The sequence below is a fragment of the Hyperolius riggenbachi genome, chromosome 1, assembly GCF_040937935.1.
Source record: "Hyperolius riggenbachi isolate aHypRig1 chromosome 1, aHypRig1.pri, whole genome shotgun sequence".
NCBI lineage: Eukaryota > Metazoa > Chordata > Amphibia > Anura > Hyperoliidae > Hyperolius > Hyperolius riggenbachi.
Window position 1 is genome coordinate 134,097,707 of NC_090646.1, and position 18,421 is coordinate 134,116,127.

The following is an 18,421-nucleotide window of genomic DNA, read 5'->3' on the forward strand; positions in this document are numbered from 1 at the left end:
CGCTCCTAGAAGCAGCCTTAAAAATTCAGGAAGGAGAACGCCAGCGCATACCACTAAGGCTGCATCTGAAATGACCACCAGCTCATGTGTGCAGCACCTAAATAGACTTTCTGCGCACTTCGCATTCAATTCAGATGCAAATCATATGCAAATCTGCTACTACTTATCATGCAAATAGGAAACTCAGGAGGAGGGGCTGGGAGCAGCTAACCTGATAGTTACATACTTACAGAGTTAAGAAACAGTGGGGGAAACGCTGCGCATCCCTAAACACATGCTGCAATTGAATGGTTAATCGCACAGGCATCATAATCATCCTGGCCAGATTCACTTGCCTCAGACTCCTCATTAACTGCACCAACAGCAGGTACTTTATCATCCTCCTCCTCACACCTTACGTCCATAGTGTCGCCTAACTCCGACATATGAGGTGGTCTAACTTGCTTAGCACCTTCATCTTGCTGTGAATGATGGCTGTGAATCAGTTAATTCCCCACCAAATAACTCCTGCAAAGTATTAAATGCAGCGGATGTGGTGCTTGTAGTAGCGCTCGTGGCTGCGGAAGATGAGATGTCCTGTGTTAAATAGTCAACCACGTCCTGACAATCTTGTGAGTTGATGGGACGTGCCTTCTTCAGAGCACTATACTTTGGGCCAGGGCTGCATGAAATCACGTCAGCACGACCTCGAACAGACCTGCCGGGAGGCCTGCCTCTGGCTCTGCCTCCGCCTGTTGTTTTGTCCATATCGGGAGGGGGGGGAGTGAAAGGTATGCATTGGCTTGACTAATACAATGTGCAGTCACACAGATGCAGTGAAAGGTATGCAGTGACTGGTATTACAATACAATGTGCAGCTGTCACACAGGTGCAGTTAACAGGTATGCACGGACTGGTATATTACACAGCGTGCGGTCACACAGGTACCGTGAATAATTATGCAATGACTAGTATTACAAATGGGCAGCTGTCACACACAGGTACCGTGAACAGGTGCAGTGACTGGTATATAACACTGCTTGTGGTCACGTAGGTAGGCAGGTGCACTGAACAGGTGGGTATGCAGTGATTGGTATTACAAATGTGCAGCTGTCACACACACAGGTACCGTGAACTGGTGCAGTGACTGGTATATAAGACTGCTTGCGGTCACGTAGGCAGGTAGGTAGGTGCACTGAACAGGTAGGTATGTAGTGATTGGTATTACAAATGTGCATCTGTCACACACACAGGTACCGTGAACGTGTGCAGTGACTGACTGGTATATAATATAACATAACATATAATATAATACTGCTTGCAGTCTCGTAGGTGAGTGCACTACTGAACAGGTATGTGGTGATTGGTTTTACAAATGTGCAGCTGTCACACACACAGGTACCGTGAACAGGTGCAGCGACTGACTGGTATATAACACTGTGTGCGTTCACGTAGGTAGGTACCGTGTTTCCCCCACAATAAGACAGTGTCTTATATTATTTTTGCTCCAAAAAATGTGCTAGGGCTTATTTTCAGGGGATGTCTTATTTTGGGAGAAACACACTAATGAAGAACACATGGCTATTGGGAAAACTTTAACAGCAGTATTTGTGCACAATATGTGAGTTTTATACAACATCTGAATCTCACTTCACATTTGCTGATAAAAGATAAATAGAGTACAATGGCAAAGTCACTGTACTGTTTGCTGAGGTTCAGAATTCTACTCCCAGACTCACACTCTTATCTAACTCAGATCTATAGTAAGGAGAGGACAGGCACATGCTTGAGATTCCTGCCACTGCTGTATTGTCTGAGGCACAGAGAGAGAGAGAGGACAGCTAGCATATACAGCTAAAGAAAGAGTCGCATCTTTCTTCATACTAACACTGCTGAGCCTATGGTAGCAAAGTGGTGCTGGCAGAAGCTCCCTCTCCATACAGTTTCCTTCTTCCTTCCACACAGCAGCTCTTTCTCACACCCTCCCACTGTTCCAGAGCAAATAAAAGAGATGACAGTAGCCAGTACATCTCGCTCACCAGAGGGGGCTTGCAGAGGGGAGGGGAGAGAGTGACACCAACACTAATGGATGGGAAGGGACAGAGACAGCAGAGGCTGACATTGTCCAGGGATGAGTCCATCCACACATTGCTTCCCTGGCTGCCTCTTCCTATTGCACAGCTGTGTCCCCTCCTCTCTGCCACTAGGGCTTATTTTCAGGGTAGGGCTTACATTTCCAGCCTGCTTGAAATCTGAGCTAGGTTTTACTTTCGGGGGAGGTTTTACTTTCAGGGAAACACGGTAGGTGCACTGAACAGGTGGGTATGCAGTGATTGGTATTACAAATGTGCAGCTGTCACACACACAGGTAGTCATTGAATTTGCTAGGCCTGGCAGTGGCACAGTAGGAATTACCAAGGGGCCAAGGTCCAGCAGCTGCGACTGACTGACAGGGCTGTGTCTGTGGCCCACAAACACAAAACAAAATAGATCACAAGAATAACATTAGTTCTCAAAAGAGCTGTTAAGGATGAAGAGTGCTTTTTAGCAATAAGTATCAGCAAGAAGGAGCACACTAACAAGCCTAACACAAGAGCCTAACTAAGCTTCCCCTATGTCAGCAGGTTCTCTCCCTTCTCTACTTACTGCTGCCACACGAGTGAGTGAATTGGCTGACGCAGCCTGTGTTTTATAAGGGGGGGCTCCAGGAGGCAGTGTAGCCTGATTGGCTACCCTGTGTCTGCTGACTGTGATGTAGAGGGTCAAAGTTGACCCTAATGATGCAGTAAAGGGGGCGGGTAATATATAGTTCGAGGTTCACCGCGAACGCGAACCACCGAAGTTTGAGCTAATCTGTTTGCGGTCAAACCGTTTGGGCCATCTCTAATGCCCATGTGTAATGTTTCTCCTGCTGTATTTGTTTCAGGAAAGAGCTAGCACTGTGTGGCGAAACATCTGCCAACATGAAAGATGGATAACAGGTTCCACAAGGTACCTTTGCTATGCTCCTGATTTCTTTTTTTGTGTGTCTCCCAGTCCTTGGTCCAAACAGAATTGAGACCCTTGGCCTAATTCAATTACAAGAAGAAAACTCGCCTCTTGCATATAAACCTGCATTAGCCCACACTGTACGCATTTGAGCAGGATCCCAAGAGTCCACTCTTTGGTCATTTCTGATGGGTAAAATATCTGGAATGTACTGCAATCTATGGAAGAGTAAAATGTAGGCCCTAAGGGCTGCTACATCTATCAAGACTCTTGGCAAGGCCCATTCCCAGCACCCCTCCTTACTCGGTGTTGCAGATCTATAATCTTTTACAAAATAATATGGAAAGAAACAGGGCTGTGGAGTCGGAATCGGAGTCGTGGAGTCGGAGTCGTGGAGTCGGGCAATTTTGGGTGCCTGGAGTCGGAGTCGGGAAAAAATGCACCGACTCCGACTCCTAATGAATTTGTAACTGTAATTAAAATAGAAAATATGATAAAATGTTCTATTTCTCAGATAATAGTCATTAAAAATAATGTATATATACAGTATATATACAGTAATAGCTGTGCTTAGTCCACAAAAAGGAAATAAACCAATCAAAATTAGTTACTTGTGCTGCTTCAATAAAGCAGTCCCCGTATTTTTAAGGTCAGATATACATATCCGATTGTGACTGTATATATGATGTGTACACAGGAATCTCTTATATATACTAAATAACATCTATGCTGTAAGAATAAAGCCTGATGTGTAGCTGTGTCACTAATAGAGATGGTCAATGAGATGGAAATAATTCTGCACTGATGCTGATTTATGCAAATGTATGCACTCCCTTTGCTGATGAAATCAAATAATTTGATGTGTTGTTAAAATTTGGTTTGGTGACTACAAATTAAAGGGTACCTGAGACGGATGAAAAGTATAGTTTTATACATACCTGGGGCTTCCTCCAGCCCCCTTCAGGCTAATCAGTCCCTCGCTGTCTTCCACCACCCGGATCTTCTGCTATGAGTCCTGGTAATTCAGCCAGTCAGCGCTGTCTGGCCGCATGCCGCTCCCACAGCCAGGAACATTCTGCACCTGCGCAATAGTGCTGCACAGGTGTAGTATGCTCCTGGCGGCGGAGTGTGTGCATGCGTACTACGCCCGACTGGCTCAAGTACCTGGACTCATAGCAGAAGATCCAGGTGGTGGAGGAGGACAACGAGGGACTGATTATCCTGAAGGCGGCTGGAGGAAGCCCCAGGTATGTATAAAACTTTAATTTCATCTGTCTCAGGTTTACTTTGTTACACAGTAGTACTATACTCTACATATGCACTCCCCACAGAGCTGCAGGGAATCCACTGAGAATGCTGTGCACATTGAACACAGAGGTGTTGTCTGTCACCCATAAACCTTGTTCAGATTGTGCATGAAGAATGTGTAATAGAGGAAGAATCTCCTCATTCCCCTGCAGAGTATCTGCACATCATTCTTACATGTACCCACACTTACATTGCCTAGGGCCTGATAGATGTTCTTTGTTCCGGTTTGTACCTTTTACAAGTACTCTTACCAAGGACTAGTTTTAGTCTAAAGGGAATAAATATAGTAGTCTACATATCCTTCTCACTTCAGTTGTCTTGTAAAATTCCTAAGCGTTGGCAGTTAAGAGACGAATTTCATGTTACATACTTTTAATCAACAAAATTGTAATATGCAAATTAGAGGAGTCGGAGAGTCGGAGTCAGTGGAATCCTAAACTGAGGAGTCGGAGTCGGTGGATTTTTGGACCGACTCCACAGCCCTGGAAAGAAAGACTTTCTATCCCTCTATTTCTGGCCACTAAGGTGGCAAATCTGATAGGCGAGCAAAACATGGAATTTTGAGGTGCCCCATGTCATATTTTGTTCATGCATACAAACAACGATTAACCCTCTGCATTCATACACTCACAACAAGCAGGAACTCTAGTAAAAATAAGAAATGTACATGAAATTCGCACTAAGCTGCATGAAATGTGCATTCAGTTGTACTAGTGAACAATGTTCACTTCTGAAATGGTTTGCATGCAAAGGCATTTTGTACTAGACCCTTTACCGTGATGAGGTTCCTCCAGTGAAAGGGCCCTACTCTACCCACACCAGTCAGTGAAGCAGGAAAACAATCATTCCATGCTCTTAAAGCGGAATATAACCCTGCATTTCAACTTTGCTCTAAAATATTATTTACAGCATATTATATGCAAAAAGCATTTTTTTTTTACTAGACCAGCATTGGAAGGGTTAAATACAGAGGTTTAAAGGTCCTGGAGAGATATGCAGAAGTTCAGTTAGATACATTCTATTTAGTTACATGTATCTATTGATAAACAGTTACACACTCTTTGGCTGTCCTCCAAGCTCCTTCTCAGTCAGAGAGATGAGTCACATTCAACACTTAGATACATTTATGTAAACAAAATGTATCTATTTCAGGTTCGGATGCGTCTGCAGAAATCTAAAGGAACTTTAAAGCCCTGTGTAACCCTTCCAATGCTGGTCTAGTAAAAAAAAAATGCTGGTTGCATATAATATACTGTAAATAATGTTTTAGAGCAAAGTTGAAATGCAGGGTTATATTCCGCTTTAAACTGGAAATTCATGCTGAGGCCTGTCAGGTTCTACCGCTCTAGGGAGTATGCACATAAATCAGATATCCAGTTGACCACTCCCCCCAGCACTTCTTTTCCCATTTAAATTCTGGGCCCTCCATAGGATGAACACAGCTTCACTTGCTTGTGTGTATACTTGTTCATCCAGGGATCTCTTGAGTCACATGTCTTTTTTTTTTTAAAGTTACTCTACACATTTATTGAAAAAAAAGAAATTGCAGTACCAATTAGGAACATTCAGTTGGAAGAGGGACTCGTAATGACATCAGGAACATTGTATTGGCTAGAGAACATTGCATTGGTTGAGGGAACCAAGATTTGAAAGCAAGTTAATAGGTTCCCATTTTCATTTTGGCAAAATCTGGCATGGTGGAAAGTGAAAAGATTGTCCAGCTGTTGGTGCAATACTGATTCTGCCACATAATTATTGTTGTTGAAATAGGAAAACTTTGTGCCTAGAGCGGGACTTTAATGATGTCAAATATTGCACCTTCATACACTGCCTTATGGGCAGAAACATTACCTGAACTGCAATCTGGAGCTGTATGGAGTGGTCACGTGATTACTGCCAGTTATTATAAATAGAGGTATTACCACACTATAGTTTTTTGGGTGTCCAGTGCTGGGGTAGGGTCGATAAGGAAAATTCCGTCAGCTGCTTGTAATAATACCCAGAGATCTTGTGATGATTTGCTCAGCTGCCTGTGCAGGCAGCCAGCCTTTTGACCATTGTGTAGGTTTGCATGCTGCAGGACTCTGGAAAGAAGACCTTCTGTCAGTTTTGCAGCTTGTGCTTGCAGAGGAATTTGCATACGTTGTCATGCAAATTGCCTGGCCACATTCATTGGAGGCGTGTACTATAAGTACTATGTCTTTCCCACAATGCTTCGCTGTTCATAAGGATTTCGTCCTATGTAACACTCCTGGTGGGATGTCAGCCTTGCTCTCTGTTTGAACATCAGCTTAGAGTAATTCCTAAATCTGCGCTAGGCAGATTTCCCTAGTGCTGTTAGGATTGTATTATCTGTATTGCCTGTTCTGTCTTGTCTTGCCTGTTTGCCATTGTCCTGTCCCTATGGTGGTTGACAGGAAATGGTTCTGATCTCTGTTCTTGGAGTATAGCTGGTGCAGCGGTTGCTACCAGCTATCTCTTCTGTTCTGTCTCCTGGGATCGCACTAGCTACTTTTTGCTAGCGCTGGGGATCCTTCTGTTCTGTCTCCTGGGATCGTGCTAGCTACTTTTCGCTAGCGCTGGGGATCCTTCTGTTCTGTCTTCTGGGATTGCGCTGGCCACTTTTCGCTGGCGCTGGGGATCCTTCTGTTCTGCTACTCTGTACCTGGATCGCGCTAGCCACTTTTCGCTAGTGCTGTGGATCCTATCTCTCGCTTGTCCCTGTTTTCGTGTGTCTGTCTGCTACGCTTGCTGGAGGCTCGGTGAGGTAACCGTTAAGCAAGCGCTCGCGTCCTCTGTTTCATGTTTGTCTGTTAATGGTTAGTTAGGCGTGCTTGTCTCTATTGTGCTTATCACGTGGAGACCGCGCATAACCGCGTGCACTGTTGCGAATGAGTGCGATGTTCGCGGTTAGCTAGCATTTGTTATTTTCCGTATCTCCTCATTGTATTATTTGCTGTGCCTTTGCTAACCTCGTATTCTGTTCTGATCTGCCTTGTGTCTCGTCTGGCGATCGCACCTCTCGCGATCGCGTTCCTATTTCATATCTGCTGTTGTGTGTGTGCGGTCGCGGGGTGGCGACTGGATTGGCGCACACACATACAACCTGTCCCTTTGCTCATTCTCATTCGCAATCGCCTCTCTTGCGATTGCGTTCTGCGTTTCGTACAATTCCTGTCTGGCATTTGTGGAGGTACAGAGGATTGGTTCCTCTGCACTCCCCAGCGCCATCTGCCGACAGGAATTTTCCCTCTACAGGTGCGTAGCACCTTTTGCTGGGTTCCTGCAAATTATACGCTTGTGGAGGATTTCCGCCGTGTCAGCGCACGCGTTGTGCGCTGATCACGGGGAAAGTTCCACAATCGTTACAGATCTTCTTCAAAGTTTCAGATGTGAGGCAGAGTTCTCAATTAATTGTAGGCAATGGTGTATTGGCCTTGGGAGAGCTTGTAACCACCCCCCCCCCAAAAAAAAAACCCATAAAAGACCACCTGACCAAACCCCAACCACACACACCCTGATGAAGCTTGCAAGCAAACTGCATCAGTGGAGGTCACAGAAGGGAGTACTCCCATTGGATGTAACTTTATGCATGCATGCTGTCTTTGTCCGTCTATGTGTTGGGGACTTACAGACAATGGTGTGCAATATCCGTAGCTCAAAGGATGGGTGTTGAAAGAGTAAAAACGGCGTCTGATTTGAAAGAACCCCTGGAAGTGAGTGAGATTATTGAGATTATTCCGATTATGCTAAGCAACATTTTGCCATAGAGACTATGATTGTGGACAAATTTAAACCAGGAAATAAGCATTATCTCCCCACCAGTGTATGTGTGTGGGGGTGAGTGGACAGCATGGTTGAGTCCTGGAGTGCTCCATGGCAGTACATTTTACTTGGTTTGAGCAGTTTTGTCTTACCACTTCTCAATAAAAGCAGTTACACTTTAATATTGATAGAATCATAGAACTCCTGAGCAGTGTCTCTTTTTGGATTTGTGGTGCATATATTATGGTGCAGTGACAGGTTTCTGTGTGCGGGGTGGTGACTGGATTGGCGCACACACATACAACCTGTCCCTTTGCTCATTCTCATTCGCAATCGCCTCTCTTGCGATTGCGTTCTGCGTTTCGTACAATTCCTGTCTGGCATTTGTGGAGGTACAGAGGATTGGTTCCTCTGCACTCCCCAGCACCATCTGCCGACAGGAATTTTCCCTCTACGGGTGCGTAGCACCTTTTGCTGGGTTCCTGCAAATTATACGCTTGTGGAGGATTTCCGCCGTGTCAGCGCACGCGTTGTGCGCTGATCACGGGGAAAGTTCCACAATCATTACAGATCTTCTTCAAAGTTTCAGATGTGAGGCAGAGTTCTCAATTAATTGTAGGCAATGGTGTATTGGCCTTGGGAGAGCTTGTAACCACCCCGCCCCCCCCCCCCCCCCCAAAAAAAAACCCATAAAAGACCACCTGACCAAACCCCAACCACACACACCCTGATGAAGCTTGCAAGCAAACTGCATCAGTGGAGGTCACAGAAGGGAGTACTCCCATTGGATGTAACTTTATGCATGCATGCTGTCTTTGTCCGTCTATGGTGTGCAATATCCGTAGCTCAAAGGATGGGTGTTGAAAGAGTAAAAACGGCGTCTGATTTGAAAGAACCCCTGGAAGTGAGTGAGATTATTGAGATTATTCCGATTATGCTAAGCAACATTTTGCCATAGAGACTATGATTGTGGACAAATTTAAACCAGGAAATAAGCATTATCTCCCCACCAGTGTATGTGTGTGGGGGTGAGTGGACAGCATGGTTGAGTCCTGGAGTGCTCCATGGCAGTACATTTTACTTGGTTTGAGCAGTTTTGTCTTACCACTTCTCAATAAAAGCAGTTACACTTTAATATTGATAGAATCATAGAACTCCTAAGCAGTGTCTCTTTTTGGATTTGTGGTGCATATATTATGGTGCAGTGACAGGTTTCTGTGTAGCAACCATTTTGAGACTGATTTTGAGTTTAGTAATAGATCTGCTTCAAAGAGCTGCAAGTAGCTTCCCCATTGCATAGTGATCATCACCTAGTTAAGGCTAAAACAGCTCAATAATTTGTTACATTTACATTGACTATGGGTGCCTTTATTCACATTTTTCACTTAAAGAGGAACTGCAGTGAAAATAATGTAATGACAAAAGTGCTTAGTTTTTACAATAATTATTTACAAATGATTTAGTCTGTGTTTGCCCATTGTAAAATCTTTCCTCTCGCTGATTTACATTCTGACATTTATCACATGGTGACATCTCTACTGCTGGCAGGTGATGTCTGGAAGGAGAGGTTGCTTTTTTGGCAGTTGGAAACAGCTGTTATTACCCACAATGCAACAAGACTCCCACAGTGTGATGTCAGTATCAAGGTGCTGACATCACACCGTGGGAGGGGTTTCATCACAATATCAGCCCCACAGAGCCCCATGATGATTTGTTTGAGAAAAGTTAAACATTTCTTGTGGGAAGGCAATATCCTCTACTGATTGGGATGACGTTCTATACTTGGGTACAGTTCCTCTTTAAGAATTTGGAGTTATGTAAAATATTTTACTTATTTTATTTGTGTTTTAAAATGAGTCTGGTTTTTCCCTGCAATGAATCAACAGATTTGCAGGAAAGACTCATACGAATCTACTACTTAATTTTGCGGGAAGTCATCACTGGGGTCCAGTTACGTTTGTGTTGGAATTATTCAGATGCATTTTGTTGGAAGTGGCCTACAGCTTTGTAGGTATAACCCAGCCAAGCATGTAAATGGTCCTTCTGTGTTACGGTCATCAAAACCTCCCCTTCAGCCAAGGTTTTCATGCCCTCCTGCTTACCTCTGACTTGCTGGAGATGTGACCACTGTACCTAAAAGGAATTTGTCTGTGAGAAGGTAATTAACTAAAATCAGCAGGAATACCAAAAGGGTGAATAAGGGTCCTCCACAGGTCAGAATACAGTGGCAGTCTGTGCTACTCTCTAGGTACATATACCTTATAGGAGCCCTTTAGAAGATGTTTCTTCTTCTTCTGCAGTTTATAAGCCCTTGAGAGTGCCTTGAGCAGTGCCAGCCCAGAGCCATTCAAAGTTCGGCACATCACACAGTTTGTTTTTTAAAGAAATATTTCTGCTGCACTATAAAAATGAGTACAGGTGAATAGCTAAGCTAACTCTTTCTAGAATACATCTATTTGATCAAGTAAAAAAAAAAATTAAAGTGGACCTGACTTCATCTATAGGACAGAAGGAAAACAGAGAGAAATGCACCCTGTATGTATTTAGTGTTTAGACCAGTCATGGGCAAACTTGGCCCTCCAGCTGTTACGGAACTACAAGTCCCACAATGCAATGCAGGAGTCTGACTGCCACAGTTATGACTCATAAAGGCAAATGTATTGTGGGACTTGTAGTTCCGTAACAGCTGGAGGGCCAAGTTTGCCCATGCCTGGTTTATACTGTCTAATCTCCCTCATCTGCGATTAATCACAACTGTAATTTGATATCTCCCCGTGTCAGCTGACTGCCATTGCAGATAAGCTCATTTGAAAGCAAAGGATGTTAACAATATGTCTGCTCCGTGAAAGCAGGAAGTAGAAACAGTGCAGATTTATTTTAGGATTTGTATCAGCTGTTTTTTCCTGTAAAGGTTATTATGCTGTTGTGTACCTTTTAGAGCAGAGAGGACATTCTGCGTTCAGGTCCGCTTTAGGTGTGCATTTCATTCATGGAACTATTCTGTCTCAGTCTTTCAAAGTCTTGTAGTGAACACTTAAAGTATTTGGTAATCATTAAAGAAATAAACCTGATACTTCAGAAGATAACTGCCACCACCTCTGGCATCTACTGTGGTAAAGTCTACTGAACATCTGCAGCAACAGTCTGTCGGATTTGCTGGAAATAGTAACGAAATAAGGAATATTTATTTGAACTTAGTATGCACCTAGTATGTCTTCTGTTCCCCAAAGTAAATTTAATTCAGAATCTTTTTTTAAAGCAGAATCACAGTCAAACCATGTAATGGGGCATATTCACAAAACAACATTTAACTTGCTGTGCACAGGCAGCCCACGGCAACTTTAATGTTACATACGCCCGTTGTTACCTGGGTAATGCGCATGTTGCTATTGTAACACGTGTTATGCCAATGTGTCTAAAATTACTACCTGCTACCTCAAATAAAATATAGAGCTTTTGCAAAGTGAATTTCTCAGGTTAATAATACCTATTTTTACTTTCCATGGCTTGTGGTCACATGATTATGCCTGCAGAAAACTGTTGAGCGAGATGCATGCTGGGAGAGGAAGTCAGTATCAGAGCCCTATTCCAAGATTATTTAGTTTAAAATAAATAAGTCTGTCCTCCATTAATCTAATGAAGCACCCTCATTCTCAAATTCTAGAATACTCTCCTAGATGGGCTTCTGCTTTGAGGTCACATGGTCCTACTTTTTTTTGTAATTATGACTACTCATAAATTACGAGTGATAACGCCTAACACTGGTTACTATCGGTGCCTGCATGGAATAGAAATCACACAACTGTTAGGGCCCTTTTCCACTGCAAATTGCAATCACGATCGCAAATGCAACAGCTTAATTAGTGCCATTTTCACTAATATTTCTCACCTAAGGAACATTTTATGCAGCTTGTAAATGAACCAATCAAATGCAACATCTGCATTATCCATTTGCAAGCTGCACACATTTGCATACATTTAGCATACATGAAGGAAGGATTACAGCAAATCAGAGCATTGCAGTCCATCAGCTGATCAAACTGACCACTTGGTTTTCTATAGAGTTTTCATAGAAAGCCAGTAGTCATCCCTCACATTTTCAATCACATGAGCACCACCTTGTGGTTAATATTAAGAATACACTTCAGTGTAGTCTCATGTTTAATTACCAAAAGTGTCAAGATAATATACAATTGCTATTAATTATAATTTGATGAGCAAAAATTGACTCTTATGATGCATCTCTTCAGATAAGTGACTGAATAAGCAAATTATTCTTTTATGTCACTGAAAATCCAAATTGACACCCAGAACACCTGGTTTACAGTGTAACTATAGCCTATTAATAAGTCCAACTTGCAGACGGCAGCTGTTTCAGGCTGCTCTGGCCTTCATCACTGCAAGGAATGGAAAAATATGGCTTGTTGGACTTGGAGAAGAGGAGTGTCCAATTAAGTCACGGCAAACCAGAACCAGCAGGATTTTTAACAGAATAAAAAAACTAATTATGAATATATGAAAACACCTTTTGTTTTAATAAGGCAAATTTATATTTTTCTTAGCTGTATTTAATAGGATGATAATAGGAGGATTTTAGGTTCCATTAAGTCAGTTACATAATTCAAACCAAAAAACGAAGAATCCCTGTCTTTCCAGGTGTTCTTGGTCCAGCACACCCAGCTATTTATTGTGGTGTACTTCTCTCTGTTGTGAGTTCTCTACAAAATCCAAGCAACTGAATAGTCTATAAAACAGGAGTGTAATTATTATTCATTTATACAGCACTGACATCTTCCATAGCACTTCACATAGTATACAGTACTGTCAGTAACTGTACTGAGCTCCCAATCCAATCCATATTACGGTAAATATGGTAATTATGTTAGGTGTCTATAGTTGTAAGGGGCCCACAAGTAAGATGTAACTCACATAATAAGACTCAATAAGCTGAAGAGTGGGGTTTGAAATCTCTCTTATACACTCTACTCCTAAACTATACCACAGAGCCTATGTACAAAGGTGTGGTAAAATAGCAAGGCTTTTCGCACATATAGAGCAAACCTCTATTGAAAAAAAAGAAAATATGGATCCTTACCAGTTTCCCATGTCCTCCACAACTCCACCAATCAATGGGACCCTCTGAACATACCCATCAAGAGCTTGTTGGATATGTTCCCATGGCCATGCGCCTCTCCGTGTATAAGCGTGGCCACACGGCGCAGGTGTGAATACAGCCACACCTGCGCAGTAAGCCAAAGCTTTTCGTCCACAAGCAGCTTCATGCTACTGCACAGACATGGCCATACTTATGCATGAACAGTACAACCATGCTCGTACATAAAGGGGAGCGCAGCCATGAACAACAAAAGGGTCCAAGAAAGTGGCATCGGGGTTGTGAAAGACATGGAAAATCTCTGGACCATCCAGAGTCAGGTCATAAAACAGATGCCTAGCACACTGGGACAAGTGAAAACATCTAATAGAGATACAGATGTAACTATGGCATATTTGTGCAGGGTTTTTCCTCCTGCTTCAGACCCCATTACAAGAGGATTGCTGACAAAAAGACAAAATTAGAAAAACAGGATGTACCACAACACCATAATAATAATCAACTTAACTATTTCAATGCTATTGCCTAATACTGGATTTCTGTTGGATTATGAAATTACAGTATAATGCTTCTGTAATAATATTTTTTTTTTTGTGTAGCCTAGCGATCCCTCTTTTATAGTAAAAGCCTTCGTATTTTCAAATAAATATTCTCCTCCGCAGACGTATCTCCTAGAGCACTTTGCATACAGAGACAAGACACTGCTGAATCTTGACTGCTCCCAATAACTGTAATAAATTATCTGAGCAATGCATGGAAGCAAAATAATAGGATTTTCTGGTGTTAAAGCAGTAGGATCAGCCATACTATGCCAGGGAAAAAAACACATATAAGTAGATAAATACTTGATCTACTTACATAACACATGTATTATACTGTCCATGTTTTGATTTCAGTGAATGTTATATAGTAAATTACGAGAATTCTGTTCCTGGTGGGGGCCATGTCTTTTGCCCACAGTTAAAGGAGAACTGTAGTGAAAGGTATATGGAGGCTACCATATTGATTTCCTTTTAAGCAATACCAGTTACCTGGCTATCCTGCAGATCCTCTGCCTCCAATACTTTTAGCCCTAGACCCTGAACAAGCATGCAGCAGATCTGGTGTTTGACATTTTTGTAAGATCTGACAAGATTAGCTGCATGCTTGTTTCTGGTGTGATTCACACTACTGCAGCCAAATAGATCAGCAGGGCTGCCAGGCAACTGGTATAGCTTAAAAGGAAATCAATATGGCAGCCTCCATATACCTCTCACTACAGTTCTCCTTTAAGGCTAACTCGTGATGTCATTTCTGCCCTTTACTTTTTTTCTTGGCTCCTCCAATTGCTGAGTCACCTCAGCCTTGCTTGTAAACACAAGTGAGTAGGGGATTGGGTTTCAGCTAAGAAGCTGGCAGGGAAATAAAGGGAAGAGGAGGAATAGATTATAGATAAAAAGAACCCCCAGCGTGCAATTCTTTGGCACGACTACTAAAGGGCCAGTGCTCCTTAAAGAAAACCTGAACTGAAAATTAAAAGTCAAAATAAGCATACACAAGTCATACTTACCTCCTGTGTAGTCTATTCCTCAATCTCTTTTTCCTCTCCTGCATCCTGTTTGTTCACTGTGATCAATGGATTTCTCCGTCCTCCATTTGGAAAATGGCCATTACACCATAACAGCTTTCTGGTCAGCACACAGTTAAACTGTAACATCGCCCACTTAAGCCATAGGGAAACATGGACACATCAGTTCTCCTCTCAGCTGTAACTGACAGCAACTGATATATAACCAACAGCAACTGATATATTTCAGTTCTGACAAAATGTTGTCAGAACTGGAAGGAATCACTGTCAGCAGAAAATGGTGAGCTTCTGAGAGGAACTGATGGCAAGGTAACTATGTAATGTTCATTTGAAGTTACCTCATGTGTTTATTTTAAATAATTTTACTCAGTACAGGTTCTCTTTAAGTATGTGATAACTCCAAATCATAACAGCAGAAAAAGTTTTGAAATTGTTGAATGCAGGATTAGCATCTTTGTCACTTAATACACTCAGACCAGTTGCTGTTGAAATTCGATTTTTATGGTGACGATACCGCTTATAACCAAGAATTGAACTTCATCCCAATCAGTAGCTGATACCCCCTTTCCCATGAGAAATCTTTTCCTTTTCACAAATGGATCATCAGGGGTCTCTGTGTGGCTGATATTGTGGTGAAACCCCTCCCACAGTGTGATGTCAGCGCCTCACAGCACAGAGGTACTGACATCACACTGTGGGAGCCTTGTTGCATTGTGGGAAATAACAGCTGTTTCCAACCGCCAAAAAAGCAAGCAGCATCTCCTTCCAGTGACATCACCTGCCAACAGTAAAAATGTCAGTATGTGAAAAATGTCAGAATGTAAATTAGGGAGAGGAAAGATTTTACAATGAGAAAACACTGACTAAATCAGAGGGAGAACAAAGGCACTGAAGAGGACAATCAGGCACAGAGGAAGACAGAGAGGCAAATACGGGGACACTGGAGCCAAAGGGGGGCACTTAGGAGGCAAAGGGGACAGAGATAGCACAGCGTTCCGACTTCAGAACGGATTCAGGTTAAGAATGAATCTTCAGTCCCTATCTCGTTCGTTAACAAAGGACAACCTGTACTGGAAATGCTATTTTACATTGTAGAGCAATCAGTAATCAATCAAGGCATTTGCTTTTCCAACAGCTCCATCTTGTGGATACATTTCAGAAAGCATTTCAGTATACTCCCATTGAATTAGCAAAAGTATACCAATATAATCAGTGGTAATAATTTGCGTTTTCAACAGATGGGGGGCCCACAAAGCAATGAAAAGGTTAAAGAGTGGGACTTTAAATGACTAATGCAATAAAGGGAACCTGAGATGGGGGATAAGCATTAAAATATACATACCTGGGGCTTCCTCTAGCCTCCACCAGCCTGATCGCTTCCACTGTGTCTTCTCCCTCCCTGCTCTTCCGCAATTGGCTCTGGAAAGTCCTCCGGTCCAGCGCCAACTGCACATGCATGGCCTGGCTGCGCGTACGTTCCCGCCATGTTCACATCGCCTGGGCGTTCTGTGCTGTACTAATGACAAGGGAGCGCGTCTGTCCAGGCTGCGTCAACTGACGGATATTCTGGGGCCAGTACCAGGCGTACAGAGAGGGAGAAGAGAACAGTTCAAACACTTTACAGGTAGTGTGGTCAGTTGTAGCCAATGTCGGTCCAGGCACAGTTCATGGAAGTCCTTTAACAAGCAGGGGTCGATCCAGGCGGCAATTAGGCAAATCCAGATACAAGCAGAGTCTGCAACAAGTAATCCAATCAGAAGGTGTGGTCAGGAACAAACAGTGGTCGGCAGCAGGAATCAATCTAGAGTAAAGTTTGGTCAGGATACAGGCAAAGTCGGCAACAAGATCAATCAGGAGTGTGAGTGCTGTCTCAGCAACAAGCCACAGCATAAGCTATCACTGGTGATGACAGAGGGCACTCACTTTAGCTTTATACAAGGACTAACTAATCAGGAAACAAAGGAATCCAAAGTAACTAATTAAAGGGCAGCGTGTCAGCAGGAAGGCTGACAGGCAATGTGCACACGTGATCACTGTTTACAGCGGCAGAGCGCGTACGGAGAACGTGTCCGCCACTTATCCAATGGGAGTGACGTCAGATGCTTGCGCCTCAGCTTGGGTCTCGGCATTCCGCCGCCATGAGCGGTCACCGGATCTTACACCTGCACTGTAATTACAGCGCTCGCCTCTAAGGGACAGTTAAGTGACACGACTATATACTCTGTACAGTGCTGCAGTGGATAACGGTGCTATATAAATACTGAATTATAATAACAATCCACTACACCACCACGCTGCCCCTAGGGTTTCCTCCAGTGGCAGTTAATTGCCCATTTATACATATAGCATTCATCACTATTATTGACACGAAAAAGTGACAATCTTAGATATGTGCTTATGCTCATCCCTTGTGAAATTGGCAGAAATTTAAAGGACTACTGTAGGGGGGTAGGGGAAAAAAAAGAGTTGGAACTTACCTGGGGCTTCTAATGGTCCCCTGCAGATGTCCTGTGCCTGTGCTCAGCCCCTCACCGATGCTCCTCTCCCCGCCGCAAGTTCACTTCTGGAATTTCCGACTTTAAAGTTGGAAAACCACTGTGCCTGCGCAGCAGTGTCCTTGCTCCTGCTGAAGTCACTAAGAGTGTACTGCGCACACAGGCACAGACTTTACTGGGTCTGCGCAATACAGTCCTGGTGATGTCAGTGGCAGCAAGGGCACGGCTGCGCAGGTGCATGGGTTTTCCAACTTTGAAGTCGGAAATTCCAGAAGTGAACCGGAGGCGGGGACAGGAGCATCGGTGAGTGGCTGCGCAGGCACAGGACATCTGCAATGGACCATTAGAAGCCCCAGGGAAGTTCAACTCTTTTTACCCCCACCCCCCTACAGTACTCCTTTACGTTGATCTCCACTTTTATAAACACGAAGGAAGAACTGAAAATGACATTATACTGTCAGGTGCTCCTTATTTACGTTAATAATGTTCAGAGGCGCTATTCGTGACCATGAGCCTATACTGTGTACTCCTATCTGTTTATTGCCTGAGGAAGCGAGAACATACCCGTGAAACCCATTACACTGTTTGTTTTGGAGTATATTAATAAACCTGTTGTCATAAAACTGACGGTATCTTATCTGCTTCGAGGAGGACATTATATGATTTCATGTAATGCTATAGCAAGGGTGGTGAATTGGCACTGTGGGGTGTTCCGGGATGGGTAGTGAACGTACTTTAAAGAAGGAATAAGGGGATGGGTTTTTTTTGAGGTTGGTGGATGGGAGGGATAAGGGGATGGCTATTTAAATACTTAATGTAAGTGTTGGCACTGCGGCGGGGATCCCCGTTGCGGGTTGTATGGTAGGGGCGGGATGCACCAATATGCATGAGGGGGGAGAAGACGGGTTTCTATGGGAACTGAGGAGGGAGGTACTATTTAAATAGCGTCCAAACGAGCGTGACTCCATGCCCCTGATGAGTCAAATGACGAAACGCGTAGGGCGGAGCTAAGGAGTCACGTGGGACGCAAGGAGGAAGTAATCCAAGCGGGGACTGTGGCGTGTAACGGAGATCCGACCGCGGCGGTGCCGACACACACAAATAAGCGCTTGTGAACTGAGGATCCGGTACGCATGTTTTATGGCAGGTTTTTTAATAAATGTAAAAAGGTTTTATGCTATGCGGAGTCCCGCTTTTTATAATTGA